The sequence below is a fragment of the Gossypium hirsutum genome, chromosome D05, assembly GCF_007990345.1.
Source record: "Gossypium hirsutum isolate 1008001.06 chromosome D05, Gossypium_hirsutum_v2.1, whole genome shotgun sequence".
NCBI classification, from domain to species: Eukaryota; Viridiplantae; Streptophyta; class Magnoliopsida; order Malvales; family Malvaceae; genus Gossypium; species Gossypium hirsutum.
In genome coordinates, this window is record NC_053441.1 from 11,647,227 (window position 1) to 11,674,924 (window position 27,698).

Genomic DNA, 27,698 nt, shown 5'->3' on the forward strand with positions numbered 1-27,698 from the left:
TATTAAATATACAATATAAATCTCACTAATTAATATCATTGCTACTATATTGTAGTTTTTAAATTTGAAATTAAAAAAAATATGATTTTAGTAAACAAATAGGACCGTATACATAATAACTTTGAAATGATTTTATTTATTTTTTGTTTTATCTTTTGCATGTTTCATCAATTTCTTTTTCACTCTATCTTTAATAATAATGGTAATCAATTAATTTTATATAAACTAATTTAACGATTTCAACTCAACTTTAATAAAATAATTGAATTAAACATAAATTTGAAATACTCGGATATATATTTAATGAAAAAGTTCAAATATATTTGATTTAATATGTAATTAAAATTTCATTACTTTGCAATTAAAATGGAAAAAAGTAAATAAACAATACATAGATATATGATATTATGACAATAAGGGTTAAAGGAGAAGTAAATATTGTTGATTCTATATGAGAGTAAATGTGTTTTACCTAAAAAATAATAAACAATTTTGGGTTGAAGCTAGAGTATCTATAGTTAGTAATAGTATTAATCTTTTTTCATCATAAAATATGTTGTACTCGTATAAATAAAAATCGAATTTACAATCAGATAATTAAGTGGGAAGGTACCAATCCGACGTATGGTTTTCAACATGTGAGGGTAGCCAGCTTTTTAGTTTATTTGTAAACCTACTTTTCCAAAAATAAAGAGGAATATTTATATACTAAAGGGATGAAATGCGCCTAGTAAGCTATGGCGCCATGAATCATGTAACTTGTGAGCGCATCGACTCATTTCCTGAACTCCGTCTCATGTCCGGTCCGGAAGAGGAAAAAGGAAAATGTTCTGATTTGGGACAAACAGTTGTACGTTATTTTTTCTTACAATTCGTCTTCAATCTAATTGCATGTAGTGGGTCCCCCAAATCTACGGCTCTAAAAGAACGTGCCTTCATGCTGATTGATGATTAGGAACTTAAGATTCCGATTTTCTGATCAACGGCTCTTATTAGGCAATTAAGTATTGATTAGTGATGGCCTACCCCTTTTTTTCCTACAAAATTTATATTTTGAAGAGAGTTGTAAAACAATATTTTTTATTCATTAAATTTTAATGTTCTTTTTTCGAGCTGAAACAAAAGGCATAAAAGCAGAAGCAAACCCAAAAACAAAATGCATAAAAGGAATATTATCCCAAATTCACAACCATGACTGGTTTTTTTTTTTTATTCAATAAGAATGCCTAAAAAATAAAATTTTGCAATTCTGTTGCCAATCAAGTCTTTGAGAGTGCTCATTCAACGATCTCAAATTGCATAATTAAGTTTTTACCCCCTCTTTCTTAGTATTCAATTATCTTTTTTTATGTGTTCATCTATGCAATATGATTTTGTTTCTTTAACGTGTAATACGAAGCGATAAAGCTTTTCTTTTTTACCCAGCAGCTGCAACAATGGCATTGTTTTTTGGGTGATATAGAATTAATATGGAAGTTTTGGGGTTGGGTTTTGTAAGATGTAATGAAATTTACTTCATAATGATCGATGTTTTAAAATCTAAGCTACTATTAGTAGTGAAGCAAAGTGTAAAAGTACAGACTTTAGAGAATCTCAAGCACATAATAGCTGCTCAACCTTATAAATCACCGATCAACCATCAAAACTGTAAGGGCACTAACAAATACTTTAAGGACATGAAAGTATGAAATATGATCGGCTTAACGTTTAGTAATATTGATTAAACCTTATTCGATCAACTAATAGAAGAATCCGGTGCTGTGTTGAGATTGGTTTATGATATTCTTCCTTTAACGTTAATTCATTTATCTATGTTTACAGACCAGACCATGTACAGGAGCAGGAAATGGAAATTGAAGCCCTAGGAGCAATACCTATGGATGAATTAAAAGGTCATTCTGCCTTTCCTTTGTTGAACTCATGTTTTTTTTCGCCTGCTAAAACTTCCCATCATCTCCTGAACTGTAATGATTGTTGCTTTTATATCAGAAATTCACTCTTGTGAGAGTAGACTAAGCACTTCCAATAGATGCTTCCAAATAACATTAACTCCTCAGGTGCGTTAAGTGATCGGCATTTTTCTTTTTCAGTTATTCTGGCTTTTATGGTGACATTAAACTTGCATGGACTAGTTGAGGTGGAGTTGTTTGCTGAGTGGCAACAATGCACCTTTAAATGATTAAGAATGTTTGCATACTTAGTTTCTGCTTCTATATGGTTATTTCTTTTCCATGATCCTTATACTTGACAACTAATTATCCCATTTGTGTTTGACAGGATGTGGACACAGATCAATCAACACCAGGTTATTCTTTTGATATAATCCAACAAATTGTGGTTTGTGATATTTATCTTCTGCCACATTTACACGCAGACATGGACAAATAAATTTATAACATCAAATTTGATTCAATTTATTGTTTTTATGAATTTTAATTGCCGCCTTTTGTTCGGGATCTGAACTTATTGCCCAAACTTCTGTTGCAGTTCAGCTGGCTTTGGTTTTCTCGCATACAGAAAAATATCCAGAATAGCCTCTATTAGGAAGTAATTGATACGGGGTTGCGCGCAGACCAAGATCGAGTTGCCAAGTCACGAGAAACTCCTACGAAAATCCTAAACAATTAGATCTGAAACGAAACAGAAAATTAAAAGATTAGATTTTTGAATTTTCAGATCTGAAATAAAATCCCCAAATCAGCAAAGAATCAAATTGAGAATAGAAATAAGTGTTAGGGTTCTTGAAACCCTCAAGGAGATTGTGATTCTGCCCAATTGAACACCAAGATAGTTTTCCCCAAATTTCGACAATCTAATTTCACCCAAAAAGAGTATGGAAAAACCCTAGAAATTGGGAATTTTTGGGCTGATTCCTTAAGATAGAAAAAGGCTGAAAACACAATAAGAACAGAAAATAGATTAGATAATGATTCAGCACAAGTAGAAATAAAGAAAGAATTGACAGTAAGAAATTAAAAGATAAGTCCTAAGAAGCCTTGAAATCTCGAAAGATCTCACAACTCCCTTCAAACGGCTCTAATCTGCCCTCCAAAGAATATCAATGGCAAGAAGAAGGTTGAAGATGGCTCCCACAATCAAAAAGATTGTTAAAACAACTTCTAAAGAAAACTCAAGAGAAAATCCTTGAAGAACTCAAAGAGAATTTTCACTCAAATCAAATCTGAAATTTTCAATGTAATTGTAATGTAATGTAGGGTGGCTGGCCAAGCCATATAAATAGGCCTTTCAAATGTTTTCCTAATTTAATTAGAACACTAAAACTAAAACTAAAAAAAACTCCTAATTATTTTAATATGGAAATTCGGCCAAGGGTCTTTTATTTGGGACTCTTGGACTGAATATAAAAATTTAAACTAAATAAAATAAATAAATAAATAAATAAAAATAAAACTTTACAACTTGGGCCACTTTGACAATTTGGCCTGATTTTCAACTAAGTATGGGTGGATTTCTTGATTGGGCTTGGAATCTTCTTATTGGGCCTTGCCCTCAAGAATTTGGGCTTGTGATCCATCTCCTACCGAAATTGAATCGTTGATGCTCGTAATGGAGATCCAATGCGCTTTGGCTGCAAGATTTGGTGTCTTGGACCAAGATTCCCAATATTTGAAATCTTGATTTTCCCTTTCTTTTGTGTACGCATCTAAGGCCTTACTAACAAACTCCTGGATGGTCCCATTTAGTTTGGAACGCATTTGTCAGGCCTTTGATCTCGTATCATTCCCCCCTTCCTCAAAAAGATTCGACCTCGAATCTGAAAAATCAAATGGGGACAAGTCAGCCACATTAAAAGTAGAACTTACATTGTACTCACCCGGTAGATCAATTTTATAGGCATTATCGTTGATCCTCTCGAGTACTTGGAAAGGCCCATCGCCCCTTGGGTCCAACTTGGTCTTTCTTCTTGCAGGAAATCGTTCTTTCCTCATATGGACCCAAACCCAATCTCCGGGTTCTAGGACAACCCGTTTGCGCCCCTTGTTTGCTTTGTTGGTATTGGCATCATATGTTTTGGCTATTCGTTGCCTAGCCTGCTCATGTAAGGATTTCACCAACTCAGCTTTCTGTTCACCATCTAAATTAACAATGTGTTCAAGTGGTAATGGCGCAAGATCAAGTACTGTTAGTGGGTTAAAACCATAAACAAGTTCAAATGGAGAATAACCAGTTGTAGAATGAATAGATCTATTATATGCAAATTCAACAAACGGTAGGCATTCTTCCCAATTTCTAATGTTCTTTCCCACAACAGATCGTAATAAAGTCCCTAAGATCCGATTAACTACTTCGGTTTGGCCATCAGTTTGGGGGTGACATGTAGTGGAATAAAGTAATTTAGTACCAAGCTTACCCCACAATACCTTCCAAAAGTGGCTAAGAAATTTGACATCTCTGTCAGAAACAATTGTTTTAGGGATGCCATGAAGTCTTACCACCTCTTTAAAGAATAAGTCTGCTACATGTGTAGCATCATCTGTTTTGTGACAAGAAATAAAATGTGCCATCTTTGAGAACCTGTCAACAACAACAAATATACTATCTCTTCCTTTCTTATTTCAAGGCAAACCTAGAATAAAGTCCATGGATAAATCTACCCAAGGTGAAGTAGGAATCGGTAAAGGAGTGTAAAGGCCATGAGGCATTACCTTAGATTTTGCTTGTTTGTATGTAATGCACTTGGAACATACCTTTTCGACATCCTTTTTCATATGTGGCCAATGGAAGTGTTCTTGCAAGATATCCAGTGTTTTGACCACTCCAAAATGTCCCATTAAACCTCCACTATGGGCCTCATGAATCAATAAGTCTCTCATGGAACACTTTGGTATGCATAACCTGTTCATACGAAAAAGAAAGCCATCTACAAGATAAAATTTATCGAAAGCAGTATGTCCACAATTCTTATAGATATGGCCGAAATTAGCATCATCATCATATAGTTCCTTAATATGTTCGAACCCTAAGACTTTAGCATTCAATGTAGTTATTAAAGTATATCGTCTAGACAAAGCATCTGCAACTACATTATCTTTACCTGTTTTATATTGTATCACATAAGGGAATGTTTCAATGAATTCTACCCATCGAACATGTCTTTTACTCAACTTACCTTGTCCCTTTAACCATTTAAGAGATTTGTGATCTGTGTGTATGACAAACTCATTAGGCAGCAAATAATGTTGCCATACTTGAAGTGCACGAACTAATGCTAATAGTTCTTTGTCATAAGTCGAGTAGTTTAACTGTGCACCATTCAATTTCTCACTAAAATAAGCAATAGGTTGCTTATCTTGCATTAAAACAGCGCCAATTCCAATTCCTGAAGCATCACACTCAAGTTCAAAAGTTTTAGCAAAATCAGGTAATTTAAGCAAAGGAGCAGAACATAACTTAGCTTTTAGAGTTTCAAAAGGCCTTTTCTTGGGTTTCACCCCATTTGAAACCCACTGATTTCTTTATAACTTCAGTTAATGGGGCAGCAATAGTAGAGAAATCTTTCACAAATCGTCTATAAAAACTGGCTAAACCATGGAAAGATCTCACCTCAGTTACCGATTTAGGAGTCGGCCACTCCTTAATTGCCTTAACTTTGTCCTCGTCGACATGAATACCTTGAGCACTAACTATGAAACCTAAGAATATTAGTTTATCACAACAGAATGTGTATTTATCAAGGTTGGCAAATAATCTTTCAGTTCGTAGAATATCCAAAACGGTTCGAACATGGAAAACATGATCATCTAATGACTTTGAGTAAATTAAAATATCATCAAAGTAAACTACTACAAATTTACCCAAATGTAGCCTCAAAACATGATTCATTAATCTCATAAATGTACTAGGTGCATTAGTAAGGCCGAAAGGCATAACTAACCATTCATACAATCCAAATTTTGTTTTAAAGGCTGTTTTCCATTCATCCCCTTCCCTCATTCGAATTTGATGATAACCGCTTTTTAAATCAATTTTTGTAAATATTATTGAATCATGTAATTCATCAAGCATATCATCAAGTCTAGGGATTGGGTGTCGATACTTTACCGTTATCTTGTTGATTGGGCGACAATCAACACACATACGAAACGTACCATCTTTCTTTGGCACCAATAAGACAGGAACAGCACAAGGACTTAGGCTCTCACGAATGTACCCTTTGTCTAGTAATTCCTCCACTTGCCTTTGCAATTCCTTTGTCTCCTCGGGATTGCATCTATAGGCTGGTCGATTTGGGATTGAAGCTTCGGGTACTAAGTCAATTTGATGTTCTATCCCTCGTAAAGGTGGTAAACCTTTAGGGGCCTCACTAAAAACATCATCATAATCCTGCAAAAGAGATTGAAACACACTAGGCAAATTTTCGTTAATGTTAGATAAAGATAAATAATTTTGCCTAAACCTCACAAGGATACAAGGCTGTTTATTAAGTAGGGCTCTCTTCACATCTTTTTTTGTTGCCAAAAGATTTTTTCCGCTCATTTTACCACTAGAAGATTCACTCACCTTTGGGCTTTTTAAATTTTGACTTTTTCCACTACTATTAGCCTCTTTTCTCTCTGTCTTTTGTACTTGCTCTTTCTCCCTTACCCCCTCACAAAATTTTATCATCCTCAATTGATCTTTATATACATCAGTAGGATTTAAAGGAGCAAAAGTGAATTTCTTGCCTTTAAATACAAGGGAGTATCGATTAAGTTTACCTTGGTGTGTAACATCGCGATCAAATTGCCAAGGTCGTCCAAGGAGCAAGTGTGCCGCATGCATGGGGACTACATCACACCATATGTCATCCTCATAATTGCTGAGTTTAAAAGTGACCAAGGACTGTTTCGTAACTTTAACTTCGGAACATTCATTAAGCCACTGAAGGTGATATGGCTTAGGGTGTTTGGTACAAGGCAACTTTAAAGAATCCACCAAATAACTACTCACTACATTCGAGCAACTCCCACTATCAATAATGAGTGAACATAAGTTACCTTTAATAAAACACCGAGAATGGAAAATATTGGTCCTTTGGCTCTCATCATCTTTCATCTGAATGTTAAGGGTTCGACGAACTACAAGGTATTGAAAATTAGCAAAGTCCCCTTCCTTTGGTGGTTCGACCAACTCGTCGCCATTATCACTGTCATCCACAAGTTCTGGCATATCTGGATCTGTATTATCAGAGTCGGAAGTGTACTCACCGTTATCTTTTAGAAGAAGTAATCTCGTGTTAGGGCATTCTCTACTATAATGACCACGCCCTTTGCACTTAAAGCATTCAATCTCACGAGTCCTCTTCGCACTCGAATCACCTAAATTTGGCTGCTTAGACGGTGTTTGCGTTTTTGCAGGAGCCCCTTTTTTCCAATCTGATTGTTTACTTCCATTACTCAAAGAAGACTTGTTAGTAACAAAAGGTGGTTTTGAACTCTTAAAATCAGAATTGGAATTGTTACCTCGATAATATTGTGAAGTAGAGAAGGACCCAAACCTTTGTTCCTTTAATTGTTGCTCGATCTCAATGGCTTTGTGAACTGCTTCTTCCAAATCAATGTAAGTTTGTAGCCTCAATGTATTAGCTATCGGCCTGTTCAAACCATCAATGAATCGAACCATAGTTGTTTCTTCATCTTCCTCCACATTAGCTCTCTGAATGAGCATCTCCATCTCTTTAAAATATTCATCCACCGTCCTACTACCTTGGATAAGTCTTCTCAACTTTGTTTTAATTTCTCTATAGTAGTGAGGTGGAATAAACCTTTTACGCATAATCTGTTTCAACTCATCCCATGTCGAAATCTCACCTTCATAATTCCGATGGCGGTTTACCCCAAGTTGAGTCCACCAACTTAATGCATAATCAGAAAATTCCAGTGTTGCTAACGCTACCTTTTCATCATCCGGACATTTATAATACCGAAACATAAGTTCAATCTTAGATTCCCATTCACAATAAGCGTCAGGATCATTCTTACCACGAAATTGGGGAATTGTGAATTTCGGTTTTGCCAAAGAAGGTTGCCCACGATCATGAAAATCATCATCCATTCTAGTGACACGTCGAGGGCCGCGCCTTTGGGGTTGGTTATCCCTATCTTCTTTGATTGGATGAGGTTCTTGATTCAATCGCACCTCATTGATGGTAGCAGTCAAAGCTCGAAGAGCAGCAGCCTGTTCATCCAACTGTTGTTGGAATTTTTTAAATATGTCACCATTATTATCACCTGTAGACATTTTTTTTAAAAAAAAAATCTGCAAAACACTCAACACTCAAAAATAAAAGTTAGCAAACCTCACCGTTAATCACTCAAAAAGAAAATTCAAATTCTCAATGAGGTAGAATTCAATCTTGTGAGTTCTTTATCAAAGTTTATATCAACCAATTAGAGAGTGGATGAACCGATCTACCAAAGAATCCTAATGTGCACTAGGATGCCAAAAACTGACGAGACACCAATTGATTCGTGTTGCACCGAGGAAGAATTGGGCACACGTTTAAATCCTACTAACACAAAAAACAAGAAGGTGTTAGATATTGTAAAGGGAGAATAAAAAGCAAACAAATGAAAACCTACAGCTAAGAATCAATAAAAATTGTTGAAAACAGAAAACCCGAAAAACTGCGGAGTAACTTGACAACTTCGTTCGAGGTGTTCCCGATCTCAAAAAATCACGAAATTAAATCTGGAGTGTCCTTATATATTGAATTTTCGATCTGGAAATTTTGGGCACCAAATTCAACCCGCTGAATCTTTTTTTTAAATTTTTATTGAATTTCGTATTTTTTCAATTTTTTGACTTTTTCGACTTATTTTTTTGCGGGAAATATTTTTGTATATTCAATAACAGTGCCAAACACATGTATGTAAAATTTCAGATCAATCGGACAACGTTTACCCACTCAAATGAATTTTTTTGAACAATTTTTCTGGGTAAAACTGCTGTTTATGCTTTAAAAAATAGAGATCAGTTTAGAAATCAACCAAGAACACCCAAAACGCCCAAAATCTGATACTAAATGATACGGGGTTACGCGCGGACCAAGATCGAGTTGCCAAGTCACGAGAAACTCCTACGAAAACCCTAAACAATTAGATCTGAAACGAAACAGAAAATTAAAAGATTAGATTTTTGAATTTTCAGATCTGAAATAAAATCCCCAAATCAGCAAAGAATCAAATTGAGAATAGAAATAAGTGTTAGGGTTCTTGAAACCCTCAAGGAGATTGTGATTCTGCCCAATTGAACACCAAGATAGTTTTCCCCAAATTTCGACAATCTAATTTCACCCAAAAAGAGTATGGAAAAACCCTAGAAATTGGGGATTTTTGGGCTGATTCCTTAAGATAGAAAAAGGCTGAAAACACAATAAGAATAGAAAATAGATTAGATAATGATTCAGCACAAGTAGAAATAAAGAAAGAATTGACAGTAAGAAATTAAAAGATAAGTCCTAAGAAGCCTTGAAATCTCGAAAGATCTCACAACTCCCTTCAAACGGCTCTAATCTCCCCTCCAAAGAATATCAATGGCAAGAAGAAGGTTGAAGATGGCTCCCACAATCAAAAAGATTGTTAAAACAACTTCTAAAGAAAACTCAAGAGAAAATCCTTGAAGAACTCAAAGAGAATTTTCACTCAAATCAAATCTGAAATTTTCAATGTAATTGTAATGTAATGTAGGGTGGCTGGCCAAGCCATATAAATAGGCCTTTCAAATGTTTTCCTAATTTAATTAGAACACTAAAACTAAAACTAAAAAAAACTCCTAATTATTTTAATATGGAAATTCGGCCAAGGGTCTTTTATTTGGGACTCTTGGACTGAATATAAAAATTTAAACTAAATAAAATAAATAAATAAATAAATAAAAATAAAACTTTACAACTTGGGCCACTTTGACAATTTGGCCTGATTTTCAACTAAGTATGGGTGGATTTCTTGATTGGGCTTGGAATCTTCTTATTGGGCCTTGCCCTCAAGAATTTGGGCTTGTGATCCATCTCCTACCGAAATTGAATCGTTGATGCTCGTAATGGAGATCCAATGCGCTTTGGCTGCAAGATTTGGTGTCTTGGACCAAGATTCCCAATATTTGAAATCTTGATTTTCCCTTTCTTTTGTGTACGCATCTAAGGCCTTACTAACAAACTCCTGGATGGTCCCATTTAGTTTGGAACGCATTTGTCGGGCCTTTGATCTCGTATTAGTAATGCTGTTAGGTATTAATGAAGTGTCAATTAGTTGTTAGTATCAGTTATGGTTAGTTGCAAGAGCAGTTAAGTAACGTTTGTTTACCTTGCATTAAATACGTGTAGTCTGCATGAGAACATTTGTGATTTTGAAATACATTTTTCTGTTTTCCTTGAGTATTCTGTTATTTTAGCATGGTATCAAGAGCCAAGGTTTTCTTGGTGTTCTCTTCGTAGAAAGAGACTTTCCGTCTGTCTCTCATGGCCACTGATGCGGCAGCAGATACACCACATCACTCCTCCAACACCAGGGAGGCTGAACACTCGCAAGGCAATGGTGTTCTTGGTACGCCAACAGTTCATTACTTCTCTAAGCATGATACCATAAAACTCACCTCGCACAATTTTCTTCTATGGAAGCATCAACTTCTGTTGATTCTTGAAGGCTGTGGACTTGAAGGGTTTGTGTTAGGTACGACTCCATCCCCTCCTCCTTTTGTTATCAGTTCTGATGGGCAGCAAGTTGAGAATCCAGATTTTCTTGTTCATAGAAAGCAAGACAAATCTCTTGCTTCTTGGCTGTTATCAACAGTTATAGATGATATTTTGGCTCATCTTACGACTGCTAAAACAAGCTTTGATCTATGGACTGCTATTGAAAGGAGGTTTAGTGCGAAATCAACAATAAAAGTCTTTAGCATGCGTCATGCTTTGTACTCCATCAAGAAAGCAAATTTGTCTGTTAAAGAGTATGTGTCCAAAGTAAAACAACTTAGTGATAATTTGACTACTGCTGGTAGTTTTAAAGAGTATGTGTCGAGGTTGGTCTCGTGGCCGGTCTCGTGGAAATGGAAGGGGCTGGTCGCGTACTCGGCCACAATGTCAGTTGTGTGGCAAGATAGGTCACATGGTTCAGACCTGTTATCACAGGTCTGATGAGAACTTTTCTGGTGTTACCGAGGCCAACTCAGTGCAAGTCAATTGTCATCAGTTGCATGGCTCTGGTTGTGTGTCCTCAGCTCCTACTTGTCAAGTAATGTCTCATTACTGTGGCTCGATTCCTCAGACTACCTCCAGTCATCTGCCTCTTCGAGCTTCATCATCTTTACAGGCTGATTCTATTTGGTACCCTGACTCTAGAGCAACAAATCACATAACACTTAAGGTGTCCAACCTCACGAATGCTTCCTCTTATACAGGTAAAAATCGTGTTACCATAGGCAATGGTGATTCAGTTTCTATTGCACATGTAGGATCGTCCACTTTCTCAGCTGGGGCTCGACTACTACGACTTCAGAATGTTTTGCATGTTCCTGCAGTATGCAAAAACTTAATGTCTGTGGGTCAATTTGTCAAAGATAATAATGTCTATTTTGAATTTCACCCGGTTTTGTGTTTAGTGAAGGACTTACAGACAAGGAAGACACTGCTCGATGGCCACATGTATGGTGGGCTATATCGATTTCAGTTCACTACATCTGCTCCAACTGCTGTTGATGTAACCCCGAAGCCTAGCTACTGTTCATTGAACAACACTCAACTCTCTTCCTTTCCTTTGTGGCACAACAGACTCGGCCACCCCTGCAGTAAATTTCTGACTCGTGTGTTGAACTCTTGTAATATTTCCCTCAACAAGAATAGTATGCAGTAAGTGTGTACAGCTTGCCAGCTAGGCAAAGCTCATAAGCTTCCTTTTATAGCTTCACAAACACTGTACTCTTTTCCTTTCGAACTTATGGTTTCAGATGTATGAGGCCCTGCTCGTGTGCCTTCGAATGGTTTTCATTACTATGTCTCATTTGTCGACAAGTATAACCGATATACGTGGGTTTATTTTCTCAAAACCAAGTCTGAAGCATTTCAATGTTTTCTGCATTTTCATCAGATGGTTACAGTCCAATTTGGCTGCTCTATTAAAATGCTCCAAACCGATGGAGGCGAATATCGTGCGTTGGCTAAAGACTTGTCTCGTCTTGGTGTTCAACATAGGGTCTCGTGTCCCTATACCTCGGAGTAAAACGATGTTGCAAAAAGGAAACATAAGTAGTTAGTTGATATGGGCTTAACTCTCTTAGCTCAATCTAGTATGCCTTTAAAGTTTTGGTTTTATGCCTTTGTGCATGCTGCACATTTGACTAACAGGCTACCTACTCTTGTCTTATGTCATTCTAGCCCTTATGAAGTCCTTTACAAGGTTAAGCCTGATTACACCTCACTGAAAGTGTTTGGATGTGCTTGCTTCCCAAACCTAAGGCCCTTTCAACAGAACAAATTGAATTTTCAGTCCCAACAGTGTGTGTTCCTTGGCAGTGTCCCCAACACCAAAGGTTATCGGTGTCTCGCAGTGGATGATCGAATATTTTTGTCTCGACATGTTACATTCGATGAGACAAAATTCCCCTTTGAAGACAGGTTCCACAAAGAGTCTTCAACACAATCTGAGCGGGGTATTCCTCATCGTACTGTTCTTCCTTTGGTTATAGTTGGTGGTGCTTGTGTACCTACTACAGACAGGTTATCTCTCAGTCCCTCTCATATAAGATATTTTTCTGGGCAGTTGCAAACCGATCAAGCTTCCTCTAGTGTTTCTGCTAGTCCTCCAACAACAGATATTGAGCCTATGAGGATGGCTCCACTTAATGAAATAGCTCAGTCACCTACAGTACAAATGAATCATCACCCCATGCAGACTCGTTCCAAAAGTGGAATTTTCAGACCCAAGGTCTTTGCATCGGTCTTGGATGAAACTGAACCTACAACCATCACTGAAGCCTTTCAAAGTTCTGCATGGACAACAGCAGCCAAAGAAGAATACAGTGCCTTGATTGCCAATAATGTAACAACCCGATCTTGACCCTAATCAGACAAAGTGGTTTCGGGACCACAAATCCAAGTCAAAAAAATATTTTAAAATTATTTTTGATATTTGCAGTATGTGAATTACTATGTGTAAAAATTTTGTATAAAAATTTGATCGTTTGAGTGCACAATTTGATAAAAAGGGCTTAATCGCGTAAAATAAAAATTTAAGGGTTAAATTTAAAAGCACCCAATTGTTGTTGTCTTTTAAAAATAAGGGTTATAAATGGAAATTAGGACATTTAATAGTTAGTGGGCTGAAATGGTCTAAATTACCCTTAAGTTATATGTTTTATAATTAATTAAACTAAGGTTAAAGTAGTCATTAAGTAATTAAAATATATATTAGTTAAAATAACTTAAGAAAAGATGATTTTATTATCTTCTCCAAGCCGAATGTTAAGCAAAAAGAAGCTCAACTATGGCTTTCTAAAGTTTGGCCATATCCTTGCTTAATTAAAGGTTCGTTTTTGTTCGGTTTTTGAAAATTTTTACGTTTTTGAGATCGTTACTTTGTGTACTACAAGACCCATGCTTTAATTTTAGAATTTAGTGTTGATTTTGTGATATGCCATTGATGAATGCTTGAGCTTTGTGATAGTTGATGATGAAATATGAAAGATATGTGAAAGATTAACATGTTTTGTCTTTGAATTTTTGGTGAAATTGAGTAATTAGGGCTAAATTGTGAAATTAAAATTTTGAGGGACTAAAATGTGAAATAAATGAAATTTGTGGACTTGTATGAGCACTAGGGACATTCGGCCCTTGTATAGTATGGGCAAATTTTGTGTATTTTGTGTTTTATGTAATAGGGACTAAATTGCAAAAAATGTAAATATTAGGGGTAAAATGGTAATTTTACCATTTATGTGTTTTTGAAATAAGTTGAATGTAATAATATTTAATTTATCTCATTTTGAATATATTTAGATCAAGAACCAAAGAAATCGGAGTTAGATCGAGGAAAAGTTAAAGTCATCGACTAATCGTCCGGTTTCGATTTTACACTGTCCGAGGTAAGTCTATTAGCTATTTAATGTCATAAAAATCAGTATATAGGTATGTATATGTGCTGTATTTTTATGAATTATAATTTAAAATATGTTGGTTGAAATAATTAAAAGTATGAGTGAATTATATGCATTATTGTTACATGTTCGAATCATAGGTATATACTTATATGGTCATTTGAATTTAGTTAAAGTATGAAGGTATATAAGGATATACAATTATAAATGTTATCAAATTTAGTTGGAGTATAAAATTTTTATATTTTTATATGTACAAGTTTTGAATTTATACATGTATATACAAGTATAAAGTATTGGTTTAATAAAAGGTATATGTATATATGTGTGTACTTAAGATTTGGAAATAAACATAGGTTTATATTGGTATAAAACTTTGTATTGGATCTATAATATGCAAATATACATGTATATGTCCTTGTATTGAATTCAGGTATGCCATTTATACAAGTTTATAAGAGGTTCAATTATGCAAATATGCATATATATATGTTCTGTAATGAGTTTAAGTATGAAATTTATATATGTATAAGGGAGGTTCGATTATGTATGTATATTCATGTAAAAATTCTTGAATGGAATTGAAGATATGAAATTATTAGTTTGGAATATCATAAGGTGTTCGAATGCATGATATTAGGTAGTAGGCTTTTATGTATTAAGTTATATATATATATGTTCGGATGTATAATTAAGTTATTGAGCTGAATTTGATGTCTGAACTTTATATACCTATGTGGATTAAAGATATAGTTTATAAATTATTGAGTTGAATTTTTATGTGGATAATATATACAAATATGAGATATAACTTCTGAGAATTGAGATTTTAGGCTCAGTGCCTATCAGGTTTATTGCCAGTGAAACATTTCAGACTTTACGTCTAGCAGGCTTAATGCTAGTGAAACATTTCAGACTATATGTCTAGCAGGCTAAGTGCCGGTGTACTGAATCAGGCTTTAAGTCTAGCAGGCTAAGTGCCAGTGAATCTGTTTAAAGAATGTAATTAAGTGTACAGTTATATGATTTTGGTTATCTTTAATTGATGAGCATATATACCTTCGACTAAGTGTGTTTAATGAATATGTTCATATTCGGTCTATGCATTTGTAAAAATATACATACATGCTTTCGATTTATGTAGTCGATAAATGTATACGTATAAATATTCGGTATATGTATTTGATAAGTATCTGCATATGCATTTGAAATGTATACACCTCTATTTATAATTATTTGATGAAGATGAATGCATTTGGTCACATGTATTAGATTTGTATTTGGTTATAAGTTTATTATGAGTATACATACACAGTTGGATATGATATGTGTATAACATACATATATGCTCGGTTATATTCATTTGGTTGTAATGTTGTTTGGTATAAATATATATATTCAATTAAACGCATTTCGACAAGTACATATATTTGACTATAAATAAAATGGTCTGAGTATAGTAAATGTATAAATATTAATTATATGTGTTAATTGCAATCTCAGTAAATTAAATTAAAAAGTTATATTATTTCTATATATATTTTTTATTATGCAATAGACTTACTAAGCTATAAAAGCTTACTTTGTTTGTTTATGTCTTTCTGTTTTATATACTTAAAGATCAAGCTTCAAGCTTCAAGCTCGGGGATTGTCAGCAAGATCATCACTCTATCTACTGTCTCGGTATTAAACTGTTTAAATTTTAATTATGGCATGTACAGGCTAGATAAATATTTTGGAAAGTAGTACTTTGATATATTGTATATGAAATTAATAGTCATACGAAAATTACTTATATTCTTATGCTTTAACTGGATTGTAATTTTAAAGAGGTTTAAAATTTTACATGTTTAATATTAGACCTAGCAATTTATATGTAACCGTTAAAATTATTGAACTATACTGAATGTCTGTTCTAAGTTCTGTTTTGATTAGTAATGCCTTTTAACCCTAATTCGATGACGGATACGGGTTAGAAGTGTTACAAATAACACATGGGATCTTGTTTCCTTACCAGAGGGTTGTCATGCTGTTGGCTACAAATGGCTCTTCCGTATTAAGAGACATGCTGATGGTTCCATTGCCAGATACAAGGGTAGACTGGTGGTCAAAGGGTATCTACAGGAAGTCGGAATTGACTTTCAGGAAACCTTCAGTCCTGTAGTCAAACCAACCACGATAATAGTGGTTCTTGCATTGGCAGTATCCTTCAACTGGTCCCTTCGCCAAGTCGACATAAACAAATGTCTTTTTAAATAGGGAATTAAGTGAAGACATCTATATGACATAGCCACCAGGATTCCAACAGTATGGTGTTAATGGAGAGCTTCTTGTCTGTAAGTTAAAAAAAGCTCTCTACGGTCTTAAACAAGCTTCTAGAGCTTGGTTTCAAAAGCTAAGGGATTTTTTGGTTGCCATGGGTCTTACGGCTTCCAAGGCTGATAGCTCACTCTTCATTCTAATGGTACCCAATTACTGTATGTTTTAGTCTATGTTGATGACATTATAGTAACAGGCAATGATTCTCAGGAAATTGATCGATTCATCAATAAACTCAATGCTCAGTTTGCATTGAAAGACCTTGGACAGTTGAGTTACTTCCTTGGAATTGAAGTATACATCAGAAGGGATGTTTCTGTCCCAGACTAAATACATCAAAGACTTACTTCACAAAGTCTCCATGGAGAGGTCGAATGCTCTTCCAACACCAATGATCACAAATAGTCATCTGTCAGCTGCTGAAGGGAGTCCTCTCGAAGATGAACATCACTATAGAAGCATAGTGGGTGTCTTGCAGTACGTGGTAATCACCAGGCCTAACATCGCCTATTCAGTAAACAAGGTGTGTCAATTCATGCATAAGCCATTGGATGTTCATTTCAAAGCTGTTAAAAGAATATTGCAGTATCTCCAAGGGACGTTGAGTTATGGTTTGCAGTTCACTCGCGCTTCTAAGCTGTTGCTTGAAGGATATTCAGACGCTAGTTGGGGGTCTGACATTCATGATCGTAGATCCACCTCCGGGTTTTGTGTTTTTCTTGGAAGTAATACAGTTTCTTGGAGCTCCAAGAAGCAACAAGTGGTCTCCGGTTCGACAGCAGAGGCAGAATACAGGAGTGTTGCTCACATAGCTGCAGAAATGATTTGGATACAGTCCCTGTTAACTGAGTTGTGTGTTTCAGTTTTGCCCAAAGCCTTGGTCTGGTGTGACAGTTCAGCTGCGGTAGCAGTAGCAGTAAATCCTGTTATGCATTCCAAGTTCAAGCATGTGGAGTTGGATGTTTTTTTTTTGTCAGAGAAAGGTGCAGCCGAAGTTCTTCAGGTCGATCATGTTCCAGGTTCTCACCAGATTGCAGACATACTAACGAAACCTCTATCAGCATCAGTGTAACAGATTTCGGGATCAGCTTAAAGTTGTTAACATGACTTAAAATATGCTTTGATCAGCAAGGAAGTAGAAAAGTATGGGGAATATTAGGAAGTAATGCTGTTAGGTATTAATGAAGTGTCAGTTAGTAGTTAGTATCAGTTATGGTTAGTTACAAGAGCAGTTAAGTAACGGTTGTTTACCTTGCATTAAATACGTGTAGTCTGCATGAGAACATTTGTGATTTTGAAATACATTTTTCTGTTTTCCTTTAGTATTCTGTTATTTTAGCAGCCTCCACTTCTGAATGTAAAAAGGTTAGTATGTCCTTTCAGTGCAATGTGTTGATATGCATGCCTCCATTTATAAGCATGTTTGTGATTGTCCCCGTTCACCCAAATGATCTTAGAGAAATTTTTGTTCCTTTTGTTTGAAGCTCATATCTGCATTGTTCCACGGGGAAGATGGCGAAGTTATTAATCCAATAATTGTGCCATAAATTAGGAAGGTGATTATGAATCTTAGCTATTAGGCAGAACAATCTGCCATCCTTTTTCCCTTAAAATTTCCCATAACTAGCAAAATCTTAATGTTTCCTTGATCTCAATGGGTGTTCCCTTATCCGATCTGAGATTGTTCCAGCAAACAACTGACTTTTTCTTACTAACTGTAGTTGTGTTTTTAATATTCAGTTAGAGCTACATGTTTTATTAGAATATACCCATACCCCATACCTTGCCCATACCTTTCCCATACCTACCCATACTTTGGAAAGGTCAAAGTTATGGGCACCAAATATTTTATTTAGTGTTGGGCATGGGAAAATAGCAATTTTTGGTCCCTAAGTGAATAGTGACTTTGCAAGGTGGCCCTTGAATCTCAACTATAAATAGGCCAACCATTGCTCATTCTCATCATCCCACATTTGCCATTCTCTACTTAAGGCATTGTTCTCTCTCCCTATTTGTAAAGTTTCACTTGTATTTTTGGAGTGAAATATATTTGGTAGTGCCCGAGGACGTAGGCAAGATTTGCCGAACCTCGTTAAAATTCTGGTGTTCTTTACTATTTATTGTTCATATTTTGTGAATTTGATTGTAGTGATTTATTGTGCTATTAAATTACGATAGAGGGATATTCTGGCTAGGAAAGACTTGGTACTTAAGTGATCCTCGTGATCCACCTCTCTTTCCTGGGAATTGAACTTAGTGTGATTTTTTAGTACAATAATTTTACTCTTTCACACGCTTCCGCGCAACAATTGGTATCAGAGCCAGATTCGTACTTGGGGAATACGACCGTTTACAATACTATTCACGTATACGGCACTATTCACGTATACGGCACTATTCACGTATACGGTACTATTCACGTATACGGAACTATTCACGTATACGGTACTGTTCACGTACACAGTAGTTGGGATTGAGGAGAAAAATGGCAGCAGCATCGTCATCAGCAAGGACTACTGTGACAAATGCAAAATTTGAAGTAGAGAAATTTGACGGTACCAATAATTTTGGTATGTGGCAGTGTGAGATCCTGGATGTCTTATGTCAGCAAGAGCTGGATATAGCCCTTGAAGAAAAACCTGACAAGATGGATGACAAGGAGTGGGCCAAGATCAATAGACAGGCGTGTGGTACAATCCGCCTATGTTTGGCCAAAGAGCAGAAGTACTCCGTCATGAGGGAGACATCAGCGAAGAAGTTATGGGATACACTGGAAGAAAAGTTTCTAACGAAAAGTCTTGAAAATAGGCTTTATATGAAAAAGAAACTTTATCGATTCACGTATGCACCCGGTATGTCGATGAATGACCATGTGAACTCATTCAATAAAATTTTAGCAGACTTGCTAAATTTGGATGAGAAATTTGAAGATGAAGACAAGGCATTATTGTTGTTGAATTCCCTTCCTGATGAATATGATCATCTTACCACCACATTGCTTCATGGGAAGGACACGATCACATTTGATGCAGTCTGTAGTGCGTTGTATAGATCTGAGACTCGAAAGAAAGATAAAAGAGATCACAGAGATACAACCGCAGAAGTCTTAACAGTAAGAGGTCGTTCACACAGCAGCAAATCTGGTAGAAGGGGAAAGTCCAAAGGGAGACCCGCCAAAGATGAATGTGCCTTTTGCCGTGAAAAAGGGCATTGGAAAAAGAATTGTCCTAAGCTACAAAAGGGCAAGGCTATTTCTAATGCATGTGTAGCGGAGCATGATGAGGAGTCAGACTTTAGCTTGGTTGGCATGGCAATGGCATGTCAAACGGATGAGTGGATATTGGATTCGGGATGTACTTACCATATGTGTCCTAATAAGGACTGGTTTTCTAGTCTTGAAGAACTAGAAGGTGGAGTTGTTTTTATGGGCAATGATAGTGCCTGTAAGACAATGGGTGTAGGTACAATCAAATTGAAGAACCATGACGGCTCAATCCAAGTTCTGACAGATGTTCGCTATGTACCCAGCTTGAAGAAAAATCTCATCTCATTAGGGGCCCTAGAATCTAAAGGGCTCACAATCACTTTGAGAGATGGATTACTAAAGGTAGTAGCTGGGGTATTGACGGTGATGAAAGGCACTAGAAGAAATAACTTGTACTATTTAAATGGAAGTACAGTTATTGGATCAACATCAACAGCTTCTGCGAAAGATGCAGATTCAGAGGCTACCAGGTTATGGCATAGGCGATTGGGACATGCTGGTGAAAAAGCTTTGCAGACTTTGGCGAAGCAAGGCTTGTTGAAAGGTGCAAATTCTTGCAAATTGGAATTCTGTGAACATTGTGTTCTGGGCAAGCAGACGAGGGTAAAATTTGGTTCAGCAATTCACAATACGAAAGGAATTCTGGACTATGTTCACAGTGATGTGTGGGGACCTACCAAAATGGCTTCTTTGGGAGGTATGCACTATTTTGTCACTTTTCTTGATGATTATTCAAGAAAAGTATGGGTGTATCTAATGAAAAGAAAAAATGAAGTTTTGGATGCATTTCTGAAGTGGAAGAAGATGGTGGAGACTCAGACAGGTCGAAAGGTCAAACGACAAAGGTCAAACGACTTCGATCAGATAATGGTACTGAGTACAAAAATGATCCATTTCTACAAGTATGTCAAGATGAGGGCATTGTGCGACACTTCACTGTTCGAGATACACCACAGCAGAATGGGGTGGCAGAACGCATGAATCGGACTATACTGGAGAAAGTTCGATGTATGTTGTCCAATGCTGGATTGGGCAAGGAATTTTGGGCTGAGGCAGTTACATATGCGTGCCATCTAATTAACCGATTGCCATTAGCTGCAATAAATGGAAAAACTCCTATGGAGATGTGGACTGGTAAACCTGCTACTGATTATGATTCTTTACATGTTTTTGGTTCCACTGCATATTATCATGTAAAAGAATCTAAGTTAGACCCAAGAGCAAAGAAAGCATTATTCATGGGTATAACTGGTGGTGTAAAAGGATACCGTCTCTGGTGTCCTGATACAAGGAAGATTGTTTTCAGTAGAGATGTAACTTTTGATGAATCAACCATGATGAAGAACGAGGATTCACAAAAGGATGACAAAACCAGTAGTACTTTGCAGCAGGTAGAGTTTGAAAAGGTTAATGATGATCCAGCTAATATTGAAAGAACAAATGATGAAGAAGTTTCGACCCAAGAACTTCTACAGCAACAAGATTCAATTGCATATAGGAAGCCAAGAAGAGAGATTCGTAAGCCTGCTCGCTTTGACGATATGGTGGCCTATGCACTTCCAATTGCAGATGATGATGTTCCTTCCACTTACACAGAAGCAATAAGTAACTCTGATGGTGTAAAGTGGAAGCAAGCTATGAATGAAGAAATGCAGTCTCTTCATAAAAATAGGACTTGGGAGTTGGTGAGACTGCCCAAGGGAAAGAAGGCAATTGGATGCAAATGGGTATATGCAAAGAAGGAGGTATTTCCTGGTAAAAATGAAATTCGATACAAGGCTAGATTGGTAGCAAAGGGTTACGCTCAGAAAGAAGGAATAGACTACAATGAAGTGTTTTCTCCAGTTGTGAAGCATTCGTCTATTCGGATTTTGCTAGCCTTGGTTGCGCAATATGATCTTGAACTAGTTCAGCTTGATGTGAAGACAGCATTTTTACACGGTGATTTGGAAGAGGAAATCTATATGACTCAGCCTGATGGATTCAATGTTGCTGATAAAGAAAATTGGGTTTGCAAACTGACAAAGTCGCTTTATGGATTGAAACAATCTCCGAGGCAGTGGTACAAGCGATTTGATCAGTTCATGAAAGGGCAAAGGTACACAAGAAGTAAATTTGATCATTGCGTATATTTTCAGAAGCTACAAGAAGGAACTTTCATATACTTGCTCTTATATGTTGATGATATGCTGATAGCATCTAAGAGCAAAGTTGAGATTGAGAGATTGAAGACTCAACTCAATCTCGAGTTTGAGATGAAAGATCTAGGTGAAGCTAAGAAGATTCTTGGCATGGAAATATGTAGAGATAGAGCTCATGGCAGAGTTAGCTTGTCTCAGAAGAAGTATTTGAAGAAAGTACTACAGCAGTTTGGCATGAACGAGCAGACCAAACCTGTAAGTACCCCGTTGGCTTCTCATTTCAAGCTTTCTGCACAACTATCTCCTTCGACGAATACGGAACGAGAATACATGTTGCAAGTTCCGTATTCTAATGTAGTGGGTAGCTTGATGTATGCAATGGTGTGTACAAGACCCGACATTTCACAGGCAGTTAGTATAGTGAGCAGGTATATGCATAATCCTGGAAAAGGACATTGGCAAGCTGTGAAATGGATTCTACGGTATATTCAGAAGACCGTAGATGTTGGATTACTGTTCAAGCAGGATAATACACTTGGTAAAGGTGTTATTGGGTACGTTGACTCTGACTATGCCGGTGATTTGGACAAGCGAAGATCAACCACCGGTTATGTGTTTACACTTGCTGGAGGACCAATAAGTTGGAAGTCTACACTACAGTCTACAGTTGCATTGTCAACCACAGAAGCCGAGTACATGGCTGTAACAGAGGCTGTAAAGGAGGCTGTTTGGTTACAAGGTATGGCTAAAACCTTGGGGTTGGTTCAGGAGCATATTAACGTGTATTGTGATAGTCAAAGTGCTATTCATTTAGCAAAGAATCAAGTCTATCATGCACGTACAAAACATATCGACGTACGATTCCATTTTGTGCGGGAAATTATTGAAGAGGGGAAAATTTGTCTTCAGAAGATCAAGACTGCAGATAATCCCGCAGATATGATGACCAAGGTGGTAACAGCAACCAAGTTCGAACATTGTTTGAACTTGATTAATATCCTGCAAGTTTAACAGTTGAAGAAGGCACTATCAAGTATTGTTGTCAAAAGCAGAAAGAATTGTGTGAAGATAAGATTATCCTAATCAAATCTTCAAGGTGGAGATTATTAGAATATACCCATACCCCATACCTTGCCCATACCTTTCCCATACCTACCCATACTTTGGAAAGGTCAAAGTTATGGGCACCAAATATTTTATTTAGTGTTGGGAATGGGAAAATAGCAATTTTTGGTCCCTAAGTGAATAGTGACTTTGCAAGGTGGCCCTTGAATCTCAACTATAAATAGGCCAACCATTGCTCATTCTCATCATCCCACATTTGCCATTCTCTACTTAAGGCATTGTTCTCTCTCCCTATTTGTAAAGTTTCACTTGTATTTTTGGAGTGAAATATATTTGGTAGTGCCCGAGGACGTAGGCAAGATTTGCCGAACCTCGTTAAAATTCTGGTGTTCTTTACTATTTATTGTTCATATTTTGTGAATTTGATTGTAGTGATTTATTGTGCTATTAAATTACGATAGAGGGATATTCTGGCTAGGAAAGACTTGGTACTTAAGTGATCCTCGTGATCCACCTCTCTTTCCTGGGAATTGAACTTAGTGTGATTTTTTAGTACAATAATTTTACTCTTTCACACGCTTCCGCGCAACATGTTTCATGAATTGTAAGATCATGCCTTCTGTTATCCATGATATTAATTCTTCAAAAGTGGCTTTTGTCCTTCTATTTTCAAACACGGTTTCGCTTTAAGCAACCTTATGCAAAAGGCTGCAGTAACATGCAATGGCTACCATGTGACTATAAGCATTTTATCCTTACAGACAAGCTTGTGTGGGTTCTTTATTGTGGACTCTAACTGATACAATTACTCAGACTAAAATACACTAACCACACTCTGAATGTAATTAATTATGAATATTGACGTTATTTAACATCTTTCATGATCATGGATATCAGGCACTGAATCAGTTTTTTCCTAGTTGCTTTCTGATTAATCCATCTACTGAAATTGAATGGGCTTTGTCTTGAGCATTTGGGATATTGTTTGAAAGACACATTCTTTACCCCTCACGATCTTGTTCTTTTTTATGAACTTTATAAAATAACCTGCATTTTCTGTTTTCTTTTTCAGTATACGGGGAATACAATCCAGTGACCTGAAAGTTTTGAAGCTAAAGCTTGAACAGGAGGTAACCTTGAAACTTTTAATATACTCTTTGAGTCTATATAAAGCTTACAGGAAATATTCTTCCATAAGTTCTGTTTTCTGCTAGAGTCAGTATCATGTCTTTCCCAAGCCCATGTCATTGCAAACCAATAAATGCAAAACCTACTGATTGGGAACCGTTAAAGAAGCTCAAGTGTTCCTTTCTAGTGGCTTCTTGAGTGTTATTTTTAGATCATATGCCTCTTAGCATTTTTTTTATTTATGGAAATACAGGTTAATTGGTCCATGTTGTGCTGATTCTCACTTCATTTTGTGCCTTCAGGCATCTGAAAATCTTGGAATGGCCATGATCTAGACTTTGGTCTCATCAGCCAAGGAATGGTTATCTGAGAGATATGGCCAAGATGCTTGTCCTGACAATGCTGAAGAAGAAGAGGCTGCCAAAGATGAGGTGTGACCATTTATCGTGTTTTCAAGAAAATATTACTTTTAATTTTGAGCATATTTTACACAACTATTTGCATTCCTATATTACTGTGCACCTGCTAGTTGCACGCAATGCTATGTCCATGGACTCATATACGCGCATAGGTCTGTAGATAGAACGCTTAATGCCAATTGGTCAATTCCTGTAAGAATGCCCCAGCTTATCTAACAAAGCGGCAGTGTGATCCATTTTTTTTGGATCAGTTTGATACAGGCTTAATGTATCTACTTTGTAAACCCAATAAGAACAACATAAAACTTTGTGGTATTTATGATCACAGATCAGGATGCTTCAAGTTTGAGATCACTAGGTTTTCTCTTAATAGTAAATATTAGTCTTTATGCAGGAGGAACTATATCATCAGACCTTTTCCTTTCAGGTAATTGTTCCGCATGGAGAACCTGTTACTGTTGATACATTTTCAGCATGGAGAGAAAGGTTTGAGGCAGAATTGGCACTAGAGCGGGTCAAGTAAGTTTGATAACCGAATGTTTTTTGTGCATATGTGGATGTTCACTCGCACATTACTTTTTTCTTAGGTTTTTATTCTCAAATCTGCAAGTTTGGCACCGTAAACATGTTAAAGTTCCTCGTTATCAGTATTGTGTAAAAAATGCCTTGCTAAAGAAGTGCTTGACCTGGAACAAGATGTACATGCACATGTGCATGCGCTGTCAGTTTCTTATCTTGGCAGTATGGGACTTAAATGGTACCTGTGTCTTGCTTGCTAGTACATCTACTCCATGTTCCCATAACGGGTTCCATGTCACCAGGGATAAAATGGAAATAACTGAAATGCAGTTTCTGTCCTCGTTCTACACTTAGAAACACAATTCGCGTCATGGAGATCTTACGTGAAAAAGAAGAAAAAAATCCTGTAGATGTTTCCATATAACCTTGCTTTATGGTTAATTAAGCACAAAGGCACTTAGATTAGAGTGGTGACTTATAGTTTGATATAATTTTTTTTCTAGAACTGCATTACTTGAACTTGGGTTTAATGGAATACTTGGGTACATCTGCAACATGCAGATTTTGCCTTTTTGCTAAGTTTTCCCTTATAGTTTGAGGATCATGCCTCATACCCACATTCACTTTGAGCCTTTAGTTCTCTGATATGTATGATAATAATAACAATAACAACAATCATAACTGGGTCATCAATATAGCTTCGACTAGGAAATAATCCCGTGCTAGTTTCTCTCTTGTAGTTCAGTGAACGGAGAGTATCCTTGATTTTCTGTATGCATCAAATCTCAGGCTAATGCCCGAGTCTGCTCTCACGGCACCCAAAGAGAAGAAGCTCACAGGCAGGCAGTGGTTTGAAAATGGAAGAGCTAGTGCGGTAACTATACTTTCTATTTTTTCCTCTTTATAACATTGTAGAAACAAAACATTGTAACCATGTATTTTGTGGGATTCCAGGAAATAAAAGAACATTGTTGTTTCCTCTCAATTGGCTAATTATCTCTGAAAATAAGGTTGGATTTGGATGGTCTATTTCCAATTCCTGTACCCCTTGATTGATAATTCTTTCTCAAATATATATATCCACCACGTTAAGAAAATAACATAATCAATAATAGTATTAAGTCATAACTCTCCCCGATGTTGAATCTGAGACTTAGTTATGCGATATAATAATAATAAAAGAACATGAGCCTCAATGAAGGCATGCTAGTATTAAACAATATAATGTATATGCATGATGGGAAGTCTATTTAACATTATTCAGACAAAGATGAACTGGATTAATGGTGGAAAGCAGTCATGATTCAATGAAGAACGAAAACAGGGTGATTTTGATAAAATTTGTCTGTTTTATTCATAAAAGGTGCATCTTTAATATAGTGACTTTCTCTTCTGCAGAAAGGTGCATCTCCAGTGAGAGAAGGATCTGACGAGGAAGACGAGGAAGACATTGATTTGGACAACTGTGACTTTGATGGTGATGGCAGACCAGACTATTTAGTACTTGATTGTGCCATGAACATTATTTTGATTGATGCTTTCATAATTATGATTTTTTTAAGTAAAACTGAAGCCAGAAGTGTTAGCAAATTAGAAGAAAGGAACTGTCTGATCACTTTGGATTACTACAGATGATGAATAAGATATGCTTGATCACTATCTAGCTGAGAAGCCGGATACATCCTCTCTCTCTTCAAAGGGAACTGCCTAAGAGAAAATGTCTCCTATTTGAAAACTTATGATGGAGCAATTCCTGGCAACTGGAGTTTTGCATTTACTAGGTATTTTGGGCCCTTCTTTTTTCTCTTTGAAAACTTGATTGTGAGTGGGAGCTATAGTTTCCTGATTAGAAAGTTGCTCTCTTTTACATTTTAATTATAGTAGCTAGGATGAACCTTCATTGAAGGAAAGCAATTTATGTTGCATCATTTAGGTACTGTTATAAAGCTTCAACTATAATGTAAAATATCACCCAATTTTGCCTAATATTAAAGATCAAAACAGAATTTTCATGTCTTTTTAGTGGTCATGAACTTCTACTTATTTGGCAGTGCAACTCAAATTTCTGTTTTGCATTGCAAACTCTATTATCAGAGTAATTATGTTGGAGTTGAGTGGTATAGCTTCTCATCTATTATGGTTTGGACCTTTTATGGCAGATATTGGTGCACAGACCCCCTTTTTCTATATTTTCTACCAAGAAAAGTGTTAGGGAAAAAACAAGCATGTATATATGTCAAGGGACACTGCTAACGATATGTGTCGAGACTTGAGTTCTAAGCCCGTACGGTTCTTAAACCCGAGGATGAGGCCAACGGACCGTAACATCGGATTGATCACATTAGAGATTTTGTTTCACCCAATGCATTTGACAGTAAAACAACTAGGAAAGAAAAGGGTGCATGATCTTTAAGAGTCACAACATTTTCATGGTAACCAATTTTCATTGCAGGTAGAGTTTCAGCTGCAACTCTAACTTCTCAAATCCCACACTATAAAATCCAACCACATTTTCTGGTTTCGTTAATTTGAGACGTATGCTTCCGACAGTTTTTGTTAATAAAGAAGTGAAAATGCTTTCGGATTCATTGCTGATTTTCTTAGCCAGCTCAGTTCTGTGGGCAACACAAGGGGTAGTCATTCATGCAGCTGGTGGTAGCTCAGAATACTATGAACCAGATCCCTTCACATGCAACCGTTATCCAGACTTTCCTAACGCAACACAGTCACCGGTGCCGCCACCTCAGTTTCCGT

General features: G+C 36.5%; 1 pseudogene; it reads left to right on the top strand.

The window, feature by feature from the left end:
• Positions 1 to 1,436: 1,436 nt before the first annotated feature.
• LOC107902720 (RWD domain-containing protein 1-like) lies at positions 1,437 to 26,950 on the top strand (annotated as a pseudogene).
• The last annotated feature ends 748 nt before the right edge of the window (positions 26,951 to 27,698 follow it).